This window comes from Cololabis saira, chromosome 6, assembly GCF_033807715.1.
Source record: "Cololabis saira isolate AMF1-May2022 chromosome 6, fColSai1.1, whole genome shotgun sequence".
Lineage (NCBI taxonomy): Eukaryota > Metazoa > Chordata > Actinopteri > Beloniformes > Belonidae > Cololabis > Cololabis saira.
This window is the reverse complement of record NC_084592.1, coordinates 5,372,612-5,388,294: the sequence shown is the minus strand read 5'-3', so window position 1 is coordinate 5,388,294 and position 15,683 is coordinate 5,372,612. Positions and strand designations below refer to the sequence as shown.

At 39.9% G+C, this 15,683-nt stretch overlaps 1 pseudogene; it reads right to left on the bottom strand.

The window, feature by feature from the left end:
- Positions 1–14,171: 14,171 nt before the first annotated feature.
- Positions 14,172–14,242, bottom strand: LOC133446634 (U6 spliceosomal RNA; annotated as a pseudogene).
- Positions 14,243–15,683: the final 1,441 nt, after the last annotated feature.

Here is a 15,683-nt window from a genome sequence, read left to right as displayed (position 1 = left end):
AAAGAGGTAAAATAATAGAAAGCACAAGTTGTTAAAAAGTAAGGACAGTAGAGTCCAGCAGGTTCATCTCATTCTCACAATGGCAAGAATTACCTTTCTATACGGTCAAAAGGTACAAAGACCAGGTCAAATATATAGTATTACGAGAAGCAAACAGCATTCTTAATATGGTGTGGTTTGTGGCTGCTTCCGTTTTTATTTGTTCACAACGGTCTTTTTCTTGTTCATTTCCTCCTCAGGAGGAGGTCCAGCGTCCTGATGTCCAGCCGGGATTTCAGCATGTCCTGGTGGAGGCCGTTTGCAGCAGCTTTGCCGTCTCCATCCTGCCGCCACACGCGTGGGAGGATCATGAACACCTGCTGGTCCCTCATCCACGGAGACTACGTGTCCGTCAGGGAGACGGTGCTGGCAGCCCGAGGCTGATGCTCAGACCCAGGACTCTGTGGTGAGAGCTGCCGTTGGTGGCAGACTGGAAGGACATGAAAAGACAAAAAAAACATGAGGTTTTGTATATAAATGTAGTTTTTTTTATAATTTGTATATAATTTGTTTTTATTTTGTATATTATATATATATATATATATATATATATATATATATATATATATATATATATATATATATATATATATATATATATATATATATATATATTTGTTTATCATGTGTGTATTATTTCTTTTTGTATGAATAAATGTGGCTTGTTTTTCTTAAAAACTTTGAATCTTTGTCTCATTCCTTGTTAAATTATACATAAATATAGTTTGATTATCCACTTGAAATGATTGTTAATTACATGACTGGAACAGATGAGATACCATTGAAAAAAAACCTCAGGGAATACCTTTAATTGTTCTTGTTATAAATAACATAAATAACAAGAAGAACTGGAGTAAGTAGCCAAAACAGGATCTGGTTTATTTATATATACTATTTATTTTTGCAGCTTTACTTTACAGATTCTTGGCAGGTATGTCGTCTGGTTGTTCTCCGGGCCCACGTATCTGAAAGAGAAACACATTTAATATAATAATATTATAATTATAAATTAATAATTATAAATACATGATTTTATTAATATAATAATATTAATAAAAACATGATTAATATGGTTTTAAATATAAACCATGTTCTATCTATCTATCTATTTATCTATCTATCTTTAGATAGATAAAATGTCACACTGTCCTGCATGTTTTAGTTATTTCCCCTTCATAATAACACACCTTCAATCTAATCTAATTAATTGTTTCAATCTAATCTAATCTAATTAATTGTCATCTGTTGATGACAAAGTTGGGAACCGCTGATCTGTTTTATCCACCGTTTGTTGTTGTGGTGAATTTTTCCGTCCAGCAGATGGCGCCATTTCACCCAATCGGGTGCGTCTCCCCGCGGCCCCCCCGCCTCCCCCGACAGAGAAGATTGGGCAGGGTCCCTCGCGCCCCCTGGACACCCTTCTTCTCTGTTCCATTTGTTCCATTTGTTCCATTTGTTCCATTTCTTGTTCCAATTTCCACCAGCCAATCACAATCAGAGCCCGAATTTGTTCCAATTTGTCGACCAATCAGAGCCCGAATTTCTGGGTTCACTTTTTGTAGGGTTTCCCCGTCTCGACATTCTCGTCTTGCATTCGGTAAGTAAGGACATACAATATTTTCCAATAACTAGTTAAACCAGGTGGAACATGACCACAGTAACCGTGGTGTTTTTCCAACTTTATATTGTAAAATGACCGAGTTTGGGCCGGTGAAATCGACGCAGAGCCTACGGCGTAGCCTAAAGGCTGATTTATGGTCCTGCGTTAAATGGACGCAGAGCCTCTCGTCTCTCTCATACCTGCTGCGCTGCACACACACACACGCACACGCACACACGCGCACACACACACACACACACACACACACACACACACACACACACACACACACACACACCGCCTTAACGGGACAGGGCTGGCCGGTAACAACTGTATGTGACGTCAGATTTGTTTAATTACACCACATGATTGTAACCTGCTCATCCTGCCATTACTGTCTGATCACTGTACTGATCACTGATCAATACCTGACCGTGACATCACTGTCGTCTGCTCCTTTCCAGTCTGTACAATGGCAGCAAGAATGATTGTAAGTTGTGTTTTATTGCAGTCATCATTCTCTCTCACTTCGTTCTTATGTGATTTAAAGGCACCAGGTCTGAGCCATCGGGTCCAGCCGCCCCTGACTCTCCCAGAGACTCTGGAAACCTCTGGACACCGGTCTCCTGACTCTCCCAGAGCCTCACGAAACCTCTGGAAACCTCTGGACACCGGTCTCCTGCTCCGCAGCATCCTCAGATTCTGAGGTAACCACCACACTCACAGCTGACTTAACAGACAAAAACATTGTACAGTGTCGCAGAAGATCTACACCATTGAGGCAAGGCAAGTTTATTTGTATAGCACAATTCAACACAAGGTAATTCAAAGTGCTTTACATCAACATTAAAAGCAGCAAGACACAATTAAACAGTTAATAACAAATGAAATAACATGATAAGAAAAGAGGTAAAATAATAGAAAGCACAAGTTGTTAAAAAGTAAGGACAGTAGAGTCCAGCAGGTTCATCTCATTCTCACAATGGCAAGAATTACCTTTCTATACGGTCAAAAGGTACAAAGACCAGGTCAAATATATAGTATTACGAGAAGCAAACAGCATTCTTAATATGGTGTGGTTTGTGGCTGCTTCCGTTTTTATTTGTTCACAACGGTCTTTTTCTTGTTCATTTCCTCCTCAGGAGGAGGTCCAGCGTCCTGATGTCCAGCCGGGATTTCAGCATGTCCTGGTGGAGGCCGTTTGCAGCAGCTTTGCCGTCTCCATCCTGCCGCCACACGCGTGGGAGGATCATGAACACCTGCTGGTCCCTCATCCACGGAGACTACGTGTCCGTCAGGGAGACGGTGCTGGCAGCCCGAGGCTGATGCTCAGACCCAGGACTCTGTGGTGAGAGCTGCCGTTGGTGGCAGACTGGAAGGACATGAAAAGACAAAAAAAACATGAGGTTTTGTATATAAATGTAGTTTTTTTTATAATTTGTATATAATTTGTTTTTATTTTGTATATTATATATATATATATATATATATATATATATATATATATATATATATATATATATATATATATATATATATATATATATATATATATATTTGTTTATCATGTGTGTATTATTTCTTTTTGTATGAATAAATGTGGCTTGTTTTTCTTAAAAACTTTGAATCTTTGTCTCATTCCTTGTTAAATTATACATAAATATAGTTTGATTATCCACTTGAAATGATTGTTAATTACATGACTGGAACAGATGAGATACCATTGAAAAAAAACCTCAGGGAATACCTTTAATTGTTCTTGTTATAAATAACATAAATAACAAGAAGAACTGGAGTAAGTAGCCAAAACAGGATCTGGTTTATTTATATATACTATTTATTTTTGCAGCTTTACTTTACAGATTCTTGGCAGGTATGTCGTCTGGTTGTTCTCCGGGCCCACGTATCTGAAAGAGAAACACATTTAATATAATAATATTATAATTATAAATTAATAATTATAAATACATGATTTTATTAATATAATAATATTAATAAAAACATGATTAATATGGTTTTAAATATAAACCATGTTCTATCTATCTATCTATTTATCTATCTATCTTTAGATAGATAAAATGTCACACTGTCCTGCATGTTTTAGTTATTTCCCCTTCATAATAACACACCTTCAATCTAATCTAATTAATTGTTTCAATCTAATCTAATCTAATTAATTGTCATCTGTTGATGACAAAGTTGGGAACCGCTGATCTGTTTTATCCACCGTTTGTTGTTGTGGTGAATTTTTCCGTCCAGCAGATGGCGCCATTTCACCCAATCGGGTGCGTCTCCCCGCGGCCCCCCCGCCTCCCCCGACAGAGAAGATTGGGCAGGGTCCCTCGCGCCCCCTGGACACCCTTCTTCTCTGTTCCATTTGTTCCATTTGTTCCATTTGTTCCATTTCTTGTTCCAATTTCCACCAGCCAATCACAATCAGAGCCCGAATTTGTTCCAATTTGTCGACCAATCAGAGCCCGAATTTCTGGGTTCACTTTTTGTAGGGTTTCCCCGTCTCGACATTCTCGTCTTGCATTCGGTAAGTAAGGACATACAATATTTTCCAATAACTAGTTAAACCAGGTGGAACATGACCACAGTAACCGTGGTGTTTTTCCAACTTTATATTGTAAAATGACCGAGTTTGGGCCGGTGAAATCGACGCAGAGCCTACGGCGTAGCCTAAAGGCTGATTTATGGTCCTGCGTTAAATGGACGCAGAGCCTCTCGTCTCTCTCATACCTGCTGCGCTGCACACACACACACGCACACGCACACACGCGCACACACACACACACACACACACACACACACACACACACACACACACACACACACACACCGCCTTAACGGGACAGGGCTGGCCGGTAACAACTGTATGTGACGTCAGATTTGTTTAATTACACCACATGATTGTAACCTGCTCATCCTGCCATTACTGTCTGATCACTGTACTGATCACTGATCAATACCTGACCGTGACATCACTGTCGTCTGCTCCTTTCCAGTCTGTACAATGGCAGCAAGAATGATTGTAAGTTGTGTTTTATTGCAGTCATCATTCTCTCTCACTTCGTTCTTATGTGATTTAAAGGCACCAGGTCTGAGCCATCGGGTCCAGCCGCCCCTGACTCTCCCAGAGACTCTGGAAACCTCTGGACACCGGTCTCCTGACTCTCCCAGAGCCTCACGAAACCTCTGGAAACCTCTGGACACCGGTCTCCTGCTCCGCAGCATCCTCAGATTCTGAGGTAACCACCACACTCACAGCTGACTTAACAGACAAAAACATTGTACAGTGTCGCAGAAGATCTACACCATTGAGGCAAGGCAAGTTTATTTGTATAGCACAATTCAACACAAGGTAATTCAAAGTGCTTTACATCAACATTAAAAGCAGCAAGACACAATTAAACAGTTAATAACAAATGAAATAACATGATAAGAAAAGAGGTAAAATAATAGAAAGCACAAGTTGTTAAAAAGTAAGGACAGTAGAGTCCAGCAGGTTCATCTCATTCTCACAATGGCAAGAATTACCTTTCTATACGGTCAAAAGGTACAAAGACCAGGTCAAATATATAGTATTACGAGAAGCAAACAGCATTCTTAATATGGTGTGGTTTGTGGCTGCTTCCGTTTTTATTTGTTCACAACGGTCTTTTTCTTGTTCATTTCCTCCTCAGGAGGAGGTCCAGCGTCCTGATGTCCAGCCGGGATTTCAGCATGTCCTGGTGGAGGCCGTTTGCAGCAGCTTTGCCGTCTCCATCCTGCCGCCACACGCGTGGGAGGATCATGAACACCTGCTGGTCCCTCATCCACGGAGACTACGTGTCCGTCAGGGAGACGGTGCTGGCAGCCCGAGGCTGATGCTCAGACCCAGGACTCTGTGGTGAGAGCTGCCGTTGGTGGCAGACTGGAAGGACATGAAAAGACAAAAAAAACATGAGGTTTTGTATATAAATGTAGTTTTTTTTATAATTTGTATATAATTTGTTTTTATTTTGTATATTATATATATATATATATATATATATATATATATATATATATATATATATATATATATATATATATATATATATATATATATATATATATATATATTTGTTTATCATGTGTGTATTATTTCTTTTTGTATGAATAAATGTGGCTTGTTTTTCTTAAAAACTTTGAATCTTTGTCTCATTCCTTGTTAAATTATACATAAATATAGTTTGATTATCCACTTGAAATGATTGTTAATTACATGACTGGAACAGATGAGATACCATTGAAAAAAAACCTCAGGGAATACCTTTAATTGTTCTTGTTATAAATAACATAAATAACAAGAAGAACTGGAGTAAGTAGCCAAAACAGGATCTGGTTTATTTATATATACTATTTATTTTTGCAGCTTTACTTTACAGATTCTTGGCAGGTATGTCGTCTGGTTGTTCTCCGGGCCCACGTATCTGAAAGAGAAACACATTTAATATAATAATATTATAATTATAAATTAATAATTATAAATACATGATTTTATTAATATAATAATATTAATAAAAACATGATTAATATGGTTTTAAATATAAACCATGTTCTATCTATCTATCTATTTATCTATCTATCTTTAGATAGATAAAATGTCACACTGTCCTGCATGTTTTAGTTATTTCCCCTTCATAATAACACACCTTCAATCTAATCTAATTAATTGTTTCAATCTAATCTAATCTAATTAATTGTCATCTGTTGATGACAAAGTTGGGAACCGCTGATCTGTTTTATCCACCGTTTGTTGTTGTGGTGAATTTTTCCGTCCAGCAGATGGCGCCATTTCACCCAATCGGGTGCGTCTCCCCGCGGCCCCCCCGCCTCCCCCGACAGAGAAGATTGGGCAGGGTCCCTCGCGCCCCCTGGACACCCTTCTTCTCTGTTCCATTTGTTCCATTTGTTCCATTTGTTCCATTTCTTGTTCCAATTTCCACCAGCCAATCACAATCAGAGCCCGAATTTGTTCCAATTTGTCGACCAATCAGAGCCCGAATTTCTGGGTTCACTTTTTGTAGGGTTTCCCCGTCTCGACATTCTCGTCTTGCATTCGGTAAGTAAGGACATACAATATTTTCCAATAACTAGTTAAACCAGGTGGAACATGACCACAGTAACCGTGGTGTTTTTCCAACTTTATATTGTAAAATGACCGAGTTTGGGCCGGTGAAATCGACGCAGAGCCTACGGCGTAGCCTAAAGGCTGATTTATGGTCCTGCGTTAAATGGACGCAGAGCCTCTCGTCTCTCTCATACCTGCTGCGCTGCACACACACACACGCACACGCACACACGCGCACACACACACACACACACACACACACACACACACACACACACACACACACACACACACCGCCTTAACGGGACAGGGCTGGCCGGTAACAACTGTATGTGACGTCAGATTTGTTTAATTACACCACATGATTGTAACCTGCTCATCCTGCCATTACTGTCTGATCACTGTACTGATCACTGATCAATACCTGACCGTGACATCACTGTCGTCTGCTCCTTTCCAGTCTGTACAATGGCAGCAAGAATGATTGTAAGTTGTGTTTTATTGCAGTCATCATTCTCTCTCACTTCGTTCTTATGTGATTTAAAGGCACCAGGTCTGAGCCATCGGGTCCAGCCGCCCCTGACTCTCCCAGAGACTCTGGAAACCTCTGGACACCGGTCTCCTGACTCTCCCAGAGCCTCACGAAACCTCTGGAAACCTCTGGACACCGGTCTCCTGCTCCGCAGCATCCTCAGATTCTGAGGTAACCACCACACTCACAGCTGACTTAACAGACAAAAACATTGTACAGTGTCGCAGAAGATCTACACCATTGAGGCAAGGCAAGTTTATTTGTATAGCACAATTCAACACAAGGTAATTCAAAGTGCTTTACATCAACATTAAAAGCAGCAAGACACAATTAAACAGTTAATAACAAATGAAATAACATGATAAGAAAAGAGGTAAAATAATAGAAAGCACAAGTTGTTAAAAAGTAAGGACAGTAGAGTCCAGCAGGTTCATCTCATTCTCACAATGGCAAGAATTACCTTTCTATACGGTCAAAAGGTACAAAGACCAGGTCAAATATATAGTATTACGAGAAGCAAACAGCATTCTTAATATGGTGTGGTTTGTGGCTGCTTCCGTTTTTATTTGTTCACAACGGTCTTTTTCTTGTTCATTTCCTCCTCAGGAGGAGGTCCAGCGTCCTGATGTCCAGCCGGGATTTCAGCATGTCCTGGTGGAGGCCGTTTGCAGCAGCTTTGCCGTCTCCATCCTGCCGCCACACGCGTGGGAGGATCATGAACACCTGCTGGTCCCTCATCCACGGAGACTACGTGTCCGTCAGGGAGACGGTGCTGGCAGCCCGAGGCTGATGCTCAGACCCAGGACTCTGTGGTGAGAGCTGCCGTTGGTGGCAGACTGGAAGGACATGAAAAGACAAAAAAAACATGAGGTTTTGTATATAAATGTAGTTTTTTTTATAATTTGTATATAATTTGTTTTTATTTTGTATATTATATATATATATATATATATATATATATATATATATATATATATATATATATATATATATATATATATATATATATATATATATATATATATTTGTTTATCATGTGTGTATTATTTCTTTTTGTATGAATAAATGTGGCTTGTTTTTCTTAAAAACTTTGAATCTTTGTCTCATTCCTTGTTAAATTATACATAAATATAGTTTGATTATCCACTTGAAATGATTGTTAATTACATGACTGGAACAGATGAGATACCATTGAAAAAAAACCTCAGGGAATACCTTTAATTGTTCTTGTTATAAATAACATAAATAACAAGAAGAACTGGAGTAAGTAGCCAAAACAGGATCTGGTTTATTTATATATACTATTTATTTTTGCAGCTTTACTTTACAGATTCTTGGCAGGTATGTCGTCTGGTTGTTCTCCGGGCCCACGTATCTGAAAGAGAAACACATTTAATATAATAATATTATAATTATAAATTAATAATTATAAATACATGATTTTATTAATATAATAATATTAATAAAAACATGATTAATATGGTTTTAAATATAAACCATGTTCTATCTATCTATCTATTTATCTATCTATCTTTAGATAGATAAAATGTCACACTGTCCTGCATGTTTTAGTTATTTCCCCTTCATAATAACACACCTTCAATCTAATCTAATTAATTGTTTCAATCTAATCTAATCTAATTAATTGTCATCTGTTGATGACAAAGTTGGGAACCGCTGATCTGTTTTATCCACCGTTTGTTGTTGTGGTGAATTTTTCCGTCCAGCAGATGGCGCCATTTCACCCAATCGGGTGCGTCTCCCCGCGGCCCCCCCGCCTCCCCCGACAGAGAAGATTGGGCAGGGTCCCTCGCGCCCCCTGGACACCCTTCTTCTCTGTTCCATTTGTTCCATTTGTTCCATTTGTTCCATTTCTTGTTCCAATTTCCACCAGCCAATCACAATCAGAGCCCGAATTTGTTCCAATTTGTCGACCAATCAGAGCCCGAATTTCTGGGTTCACTTTTTGTAGGGTTTCCCCGTCTCGACATTCTCGTCTTGCATTCGGTAAGTAAGGACATACAATATTTTCCAATAACTAGTTAAACCAGGTGGAACATGACCACAGTAACCGTGGTGTTTTTCCAACTTTATATTGTAAAATGACCGAGTTTGGGCCGGTGAAATCGACGCAGAGCCTACGGCGTAGCCTAAAGGCTGATTTATGGTCCTGCGTTAAATGGACGCAGAGCCTCTCGTCTCTCTCATACCTGCTGCGCTGCACACACACACACGCACACGCACACACGCGCACACACACACACACACACACACACACACACACACACACACACACACACACACACACACCGCCTTAACGGGACAGGGCTGGCCGGTAACAACTGTATGTGACGTCAGATTTGTTTAATTACACCACATGATTGTAACCTGCTCATCCTGCCATTACTGTCTGATCACTGTACTGATCACTGATCAATACCTGACCGTGACATCACTGTCGTCTGCTCCTTTCCAGTCTGTACAATGGCAGCAAGAATGATTGTAAGTTGTGTTTTATTGCAGTCATCATTCTCTCTCACTTCGTTCTTATGTGATTTAAAGGCACCAGGTCTGAGCCATCGGGTCCAGCCGCCCCTGACTCTCCCAGAGACTCTGGAAACCTCTGGACACCGGTCTCCTGACTCTCCCAGAGCCTCACGAAACCTCTGGAAACCTCTGGACACCGGTCTCCTGCTCCGCAGCATCCTCAGATTCTGAGGTAACCACCACACTCACAGCTGACTTAACAGACAAAAACATTGTACAGTGTCGCAGAAGATCTACACCATTGAGGCAAGGCAAGTTTATTTGTATAGCACAATTCAACACAAGGTAATTCAAAGTGCTTTACATCAACATTAAAAGCAGCAAGACACAATTAAACAGTTAATAACAAATGAAATAACATGATAAGAAAAGAGGTAAAATAATAGAAAGCACAAGTTGTTAAAAAGTAAGGACAGTAGAGTCCAGCAGGTTCATCTCATTCTCACAATGGCAAGAATTACCTTTCTATACGGTCAAAAGGTACAAAGACCAGGTCAAATATATAGTATTACGAGAAGCAAACAGCATTCTTAATATGGTGTGGTTTGTGGCTGCTTCCGTTTTTATTTGTTCACAACGGTCTTTTTCTTGTTCATTTCCTCCTCAGGAGGAGGTCCAGCGTCCTGATGTCCAGCCGGGATTTCAGCATGTCCTGGTGGAGGCCGTTTGCAGCAGCTTTGCCGTCTCCATCCTGCCGCCACACGCGTGGGAGGATCATGAACACCTGCTGGTCCCTCATCCACGGAGACTACGTGTCCGTCAGGGAGACGGTGCTGGCAGCCCGAGGCTGATGCTCAGACCCAGGACTCTGTGGTGAGAGCTGCCGTTGGTGGCAGACTGGAAGGACATGAAAAGACAAAAAAAACATGAGGTTTTGTATATAAATGTAGTTTTTTTTATAATTTGTATATAATTTGTTTTTATTTTGTATATTATATATATATATATATATATATATATATATATATATATATATATATATATATATATATATATATATATATATATATATATATATATATATATTTGTTTATCATGTGTGTATTATTTCTTTTTGTATGAATAAATGTGGCTTGTTTTTCTTAAAAACTTTGAATCTTTGTCTCATTCCTTGTTAAATTATACATAAATATAGTTTGATTATCCACTTGAAATGATTGTTAATTACATGACTGGAACAGATGAGATACCATTGAAAAAAAACCTCAGGGAATACCTTTAATTGTTCTTGTTATAAATAACATAAATAACAAGAAGAACTGGAGTAAGTAGCCAAAACAGGATCTGGTTTATTTATATATACTATTTATTTTTGCAGCTTTACTTTACAGATTCTTGGCAGGTATGTCGTCTGGTTGTTCTCCGGGCCCACGTATCTGAAAGAGAAACACATTTAATATAATAATATTATAATTATAAATTAATAATTATAAATACATGATTTTATTAATATAATAATATTAATAAAAACATGATTAATATGGTTTTAAATATAAACCATGTTCTATCTATCTATCTATTTATCTATCTATCTTTAGATAGATAAAATGTCACACTGTCCTGCATGTTTTAGTTATTTCCCCTTCATAATAACACACCTTCAATCTAATCTAATTAATTGTTTCAATCTAATCTAATCTAATTAATTGTCATCTGTTGATGACAAAGTTGGGAACCGCTGATCTGTTTTATCCACCGTTTGTTGTTGTGGTGAATTTTTCCGTCCAGCAGATGGCGCCATTTCACCCAATCGGGTGCGTCTCCCCGCGGCCCCCCCGCCTCCCCCGACAGAGAAGATTGGGCAGGGTCCCTCGCGCCCCCTGGACACCCTTCTTCTCTGTTCCATTTGTTCCATTTGTTCCATTTGTTCCATTTCTTGTTCCAATTTCCACCAGCCAATCACAATCAGAGCCCGAATTTGTTCCAATTTGTCGACCAATCAGAGCCCGAATTTCTGGGTTCACTTTTTGTAGGGTTTCCCCGTCTCGACATTCTCGTCTTGCATTCGGTAAGTAAGGACATACAATATTTTCCAATAACTAGTTAAACCAGGTGGAACATGACCACAGTAACCGTGGTGTTTTTCCAACTTTATATTGTAAAATGACCGAGTTTGGGCCGGTGAAATCGACGCAGAGCCTACGGCGTAGCCTAAAGGCTGATTTATGGTCCTGCGTTAAATGGACGCAGAGCCTCTCGTCTCTCTCATACCTGCTGCGCTGCACACACACACACGCACACGCACACACGCGCACACACACACACACACACACACACACACACACACACACACACACACACACACACACACCGCCTTAACGGGACAGGGCTGGCCGGTAACAACTGTATGTGACGTCAGATTTGTTTAATTACACCACATGATTGTAACCTGCTCATCCTGCCATTACTGTCTGATCACTGTACTGATCACTGATCAATACCTGACCGTGACATCACTGTCGTCTGCTCCTTTCCAGTCTGTACAATGGCAGCAAGAATGATTGTAAGTTGTGTTTTATTGCAGTCATCATTCTCTCTCACTTCGTTCTTATGTGATTTAAAGGCACCAGGTCTGAGCCATCGGGTCCAGCCGCCCCTGACTCTCCCAGAGACTCTGGAAACCTCTGGACACCGGTCTCCTGACTCTCCCAGAGCCTCACGAAACCTCTGGAAACCTCTGGACACCGGTCTCCTGCTCCGCAGCATCCTCAGATTCTGAGGTAACCACCACACTCACAGCTGACTTAACAGACAAAAACATTGTACAGTGTCGCAGAAGATCTACACCATTGAGGCAAGGCAAGTTTATTTGTATAGCACAATTCAACACAAGGTAATTCAAAGTGCTTTACATCAACATTAAAAGCAGCAAGACACAATTAAACAGTTAATAACAAATGAAATAACATGATAAGAAAAGAGGTAAAATAATAGAAAGCACAAGTTGTTAAAAAGTAAGGACAGTAGAGTCCAGCAGGTTCATCTCATTCTCACAATGGCAAGAATTACCTTTCTATACGGTCAAAAGGTACAAAGACCAGGTCAAATATATAGTATTACGAGAAGCAAACAGCATTCTTAATATGGTGTGGTTTGTGGCTGCTTCCGTTTTTATTTGTTCACAACGGTCTTTTTCTTGTTCATTTCCTCCTCAGGAGGAGGTCCAGCGTCCTGATGTCCAGCCGGGATTTCAGCATGTCCTGGTGGAGGCCGTTTGCAGCAGCTTTGCCGTCTCCATCCTGCCGCCACACGCGTGGGAGGATCATGAACACCTGCTGGTCCCTCATCCACGGAGACTACGTGTCCGTCAGGGAGACGGTGCTGGCAGCCCGAGGCTGATGCTCAGACCCAGGACTCTGTGGTGAGAGCTGCCGTTGGTGGCAGACTGGAAGGACATGAAAAGACAAAAAAAACATGAGGTTTTGTATATAAATGTAGTTTTTTTTATAATTTGTATATAATTTGTTTTTATTTTGTATATTATATATATATATATATATATATATATATATATATATATATATATATATATATATATATATATATATATATATATATATATATATATATATTTGTTTATCATGTGTGTATTATTTCTTTTTGTATGAATAAATGTGGCTTGTTTTTCTTAAAAACTTTGAATCTTTGTCTCATTCCTTGTTAAATTATACATAAATATAGTTTGATTATCCACTTGAAATGATTGTTAATTACATGACTGGAACAGATGAGATACCATTGAAAAAAAACCTCAGGGAATACCTTTAATTGTTCTTGTTATAAATAACATAAATAACAAGAAGAACTGGAGTAAGTAGCCAAAACAGGATCTGGTTTATTTATATATACTATTTATTTTTGCAGCTTTACTTTACAGATTCTTGGCAGGTATGTCGTCTGGTTGTTCTCCGGGCCCACGTATCTGAAAGAGAAACACATTTAATATAATAATATTATAATTATAAATTAATAATTATAAATACATGATTTTATTAATATAATAATATTAATAAAAACATGATTAATATGGTTTTAAATATAAACCATGTTCTATCTATCTATCTATTTATCTATCTATCTTTAGATAGATAAAATGTCACACTGTCCTGCATGTTTTAGTTATTTCCCCTTCATAATAACACACCTTCAATCTAATCTAATTAATTGTTTCAATCTAATCTAATCTAATTAATTGTCATCTGTTGATGACAAAGTTGGGAACCGCTGATCTGTTTTATCCACCGTTTGTTGTTGTGGTGAATTTTTCCGTCCAGCAGATGGCGCCATTTCACCCAATCGGGTGCGTCTCCCCGCGGCCCCCCCGCCTCCCCCGACAGAGAAGATTGGGCAGGGTCCCTCGCGCAGGGGCCATGCTAATCTTCTCTGTATCGTTCCAATTTTAGTATATGTGATACCGTAGTAACACAACAGAGAGGTGTCTGTGAGCCCTATTTAGCTACCCCGGGTATCAGACCCTTGAGTCACATGGCTGCCTCACCGGAGGGCAGAAATGGGCTCTGATGGGAGAAAAACAACTCAAAAACAACTCAAAAACAAGCATTACAACTTCATTACACAGCTATATACATTAAACAACTCATCCATTTACCAATGTGACAAGGTCTGGTTCTGATCCGTCACATTTAGCCTCAGCTTGGGAGAGAGAGCAGGCTCTCAGTCGTGAGTGGGGGGCTGCAGAGACAAAGACGGGCTGATGTGGCGTCCCTCCCCCCACAGTGAGCCGAGGACGGCGGGTACCAGTAAACCATGAATAAAACCTGCTCGGGGACTGAGAACTCCACTACAACATAAACCAGAAGGCTTATCTGGATTCCTCCGGGCCTGGAGATACTCGTGTCCTGCTCGGATCACAAACCCGGCTGTTTGTTGCACTGCAGAACACATCTGGATCTGGATTGAACATGAAGACGCTCTGGGGTTCTTTAGTTCTGCTTAGAGCCTCTGTATTTAAATGAAGTGCATGTGAGGGATAGCGTTGCTGAAGACCCTAACCCTAACCCTAAAAAGCTTTATCTTTTGTCTTAAACTGAAATAAAAAGGAAGACGTTTTTTGCTGTTGATGTAATGTCACTTGCCTGCCACTTGATGGCGCCACCTGACCGCTCTCCGGCGGAGCCCGGCGCCTGCAAGGGAGAGGAATCCACTTCATAGGTTTGAATCCAAATGAATGGCTACACTCACATCTAGTTTGGATGTTTTTCTCAGCTGTGACAATGAAGAGGGCATTTAAGAAAAGGTTAGTTATTCAGGATGCAGTTTACAAACATGTTCAACAAGTTTATTGTCATCTACAGCAGCAACACAAAGTTGTATTGAGCAATTAAAAACTTGTGACAAGGCATGCATTTAATAATAATATTAACACTCAAAGCAAATAAAAACAAGGAATGTATTGACCAATTTGCTGAATGTACAGTGGATATGAAAATGTGCAAAAGTAATATGAGCAGGATTCCCCTCAGATTCCACTCACGTCCTGCCTCTACGACCGTAGGCTCTGCGTCGATTTAACGCAGGACCATAAATCAGCCTTTAAGCTACGCCGTAGGCTCTGCGTCGATTTAGCCGGCCCATATTCGGGTCATTTTACAATATAACGTTGGAAAAACACCACGGTTACTGAGGTCATGTTTCACCAACTAGTTTAAAGTGTAACATGTGGGAAAACATTGTATGTACTTACTTACCGACGGCGAGACGCGACTGTCGAGACTGGAAAACTACTAGCCTAGGAGTGAACCCGGAAATTCGGCTCTGATTGGTCGACAAACTTGAAACAAATTCGGGCTCTGATTGGTGGACTCAAGCTTGATTCTCAAACTTGGAACAACACGGGCCTGTGATTG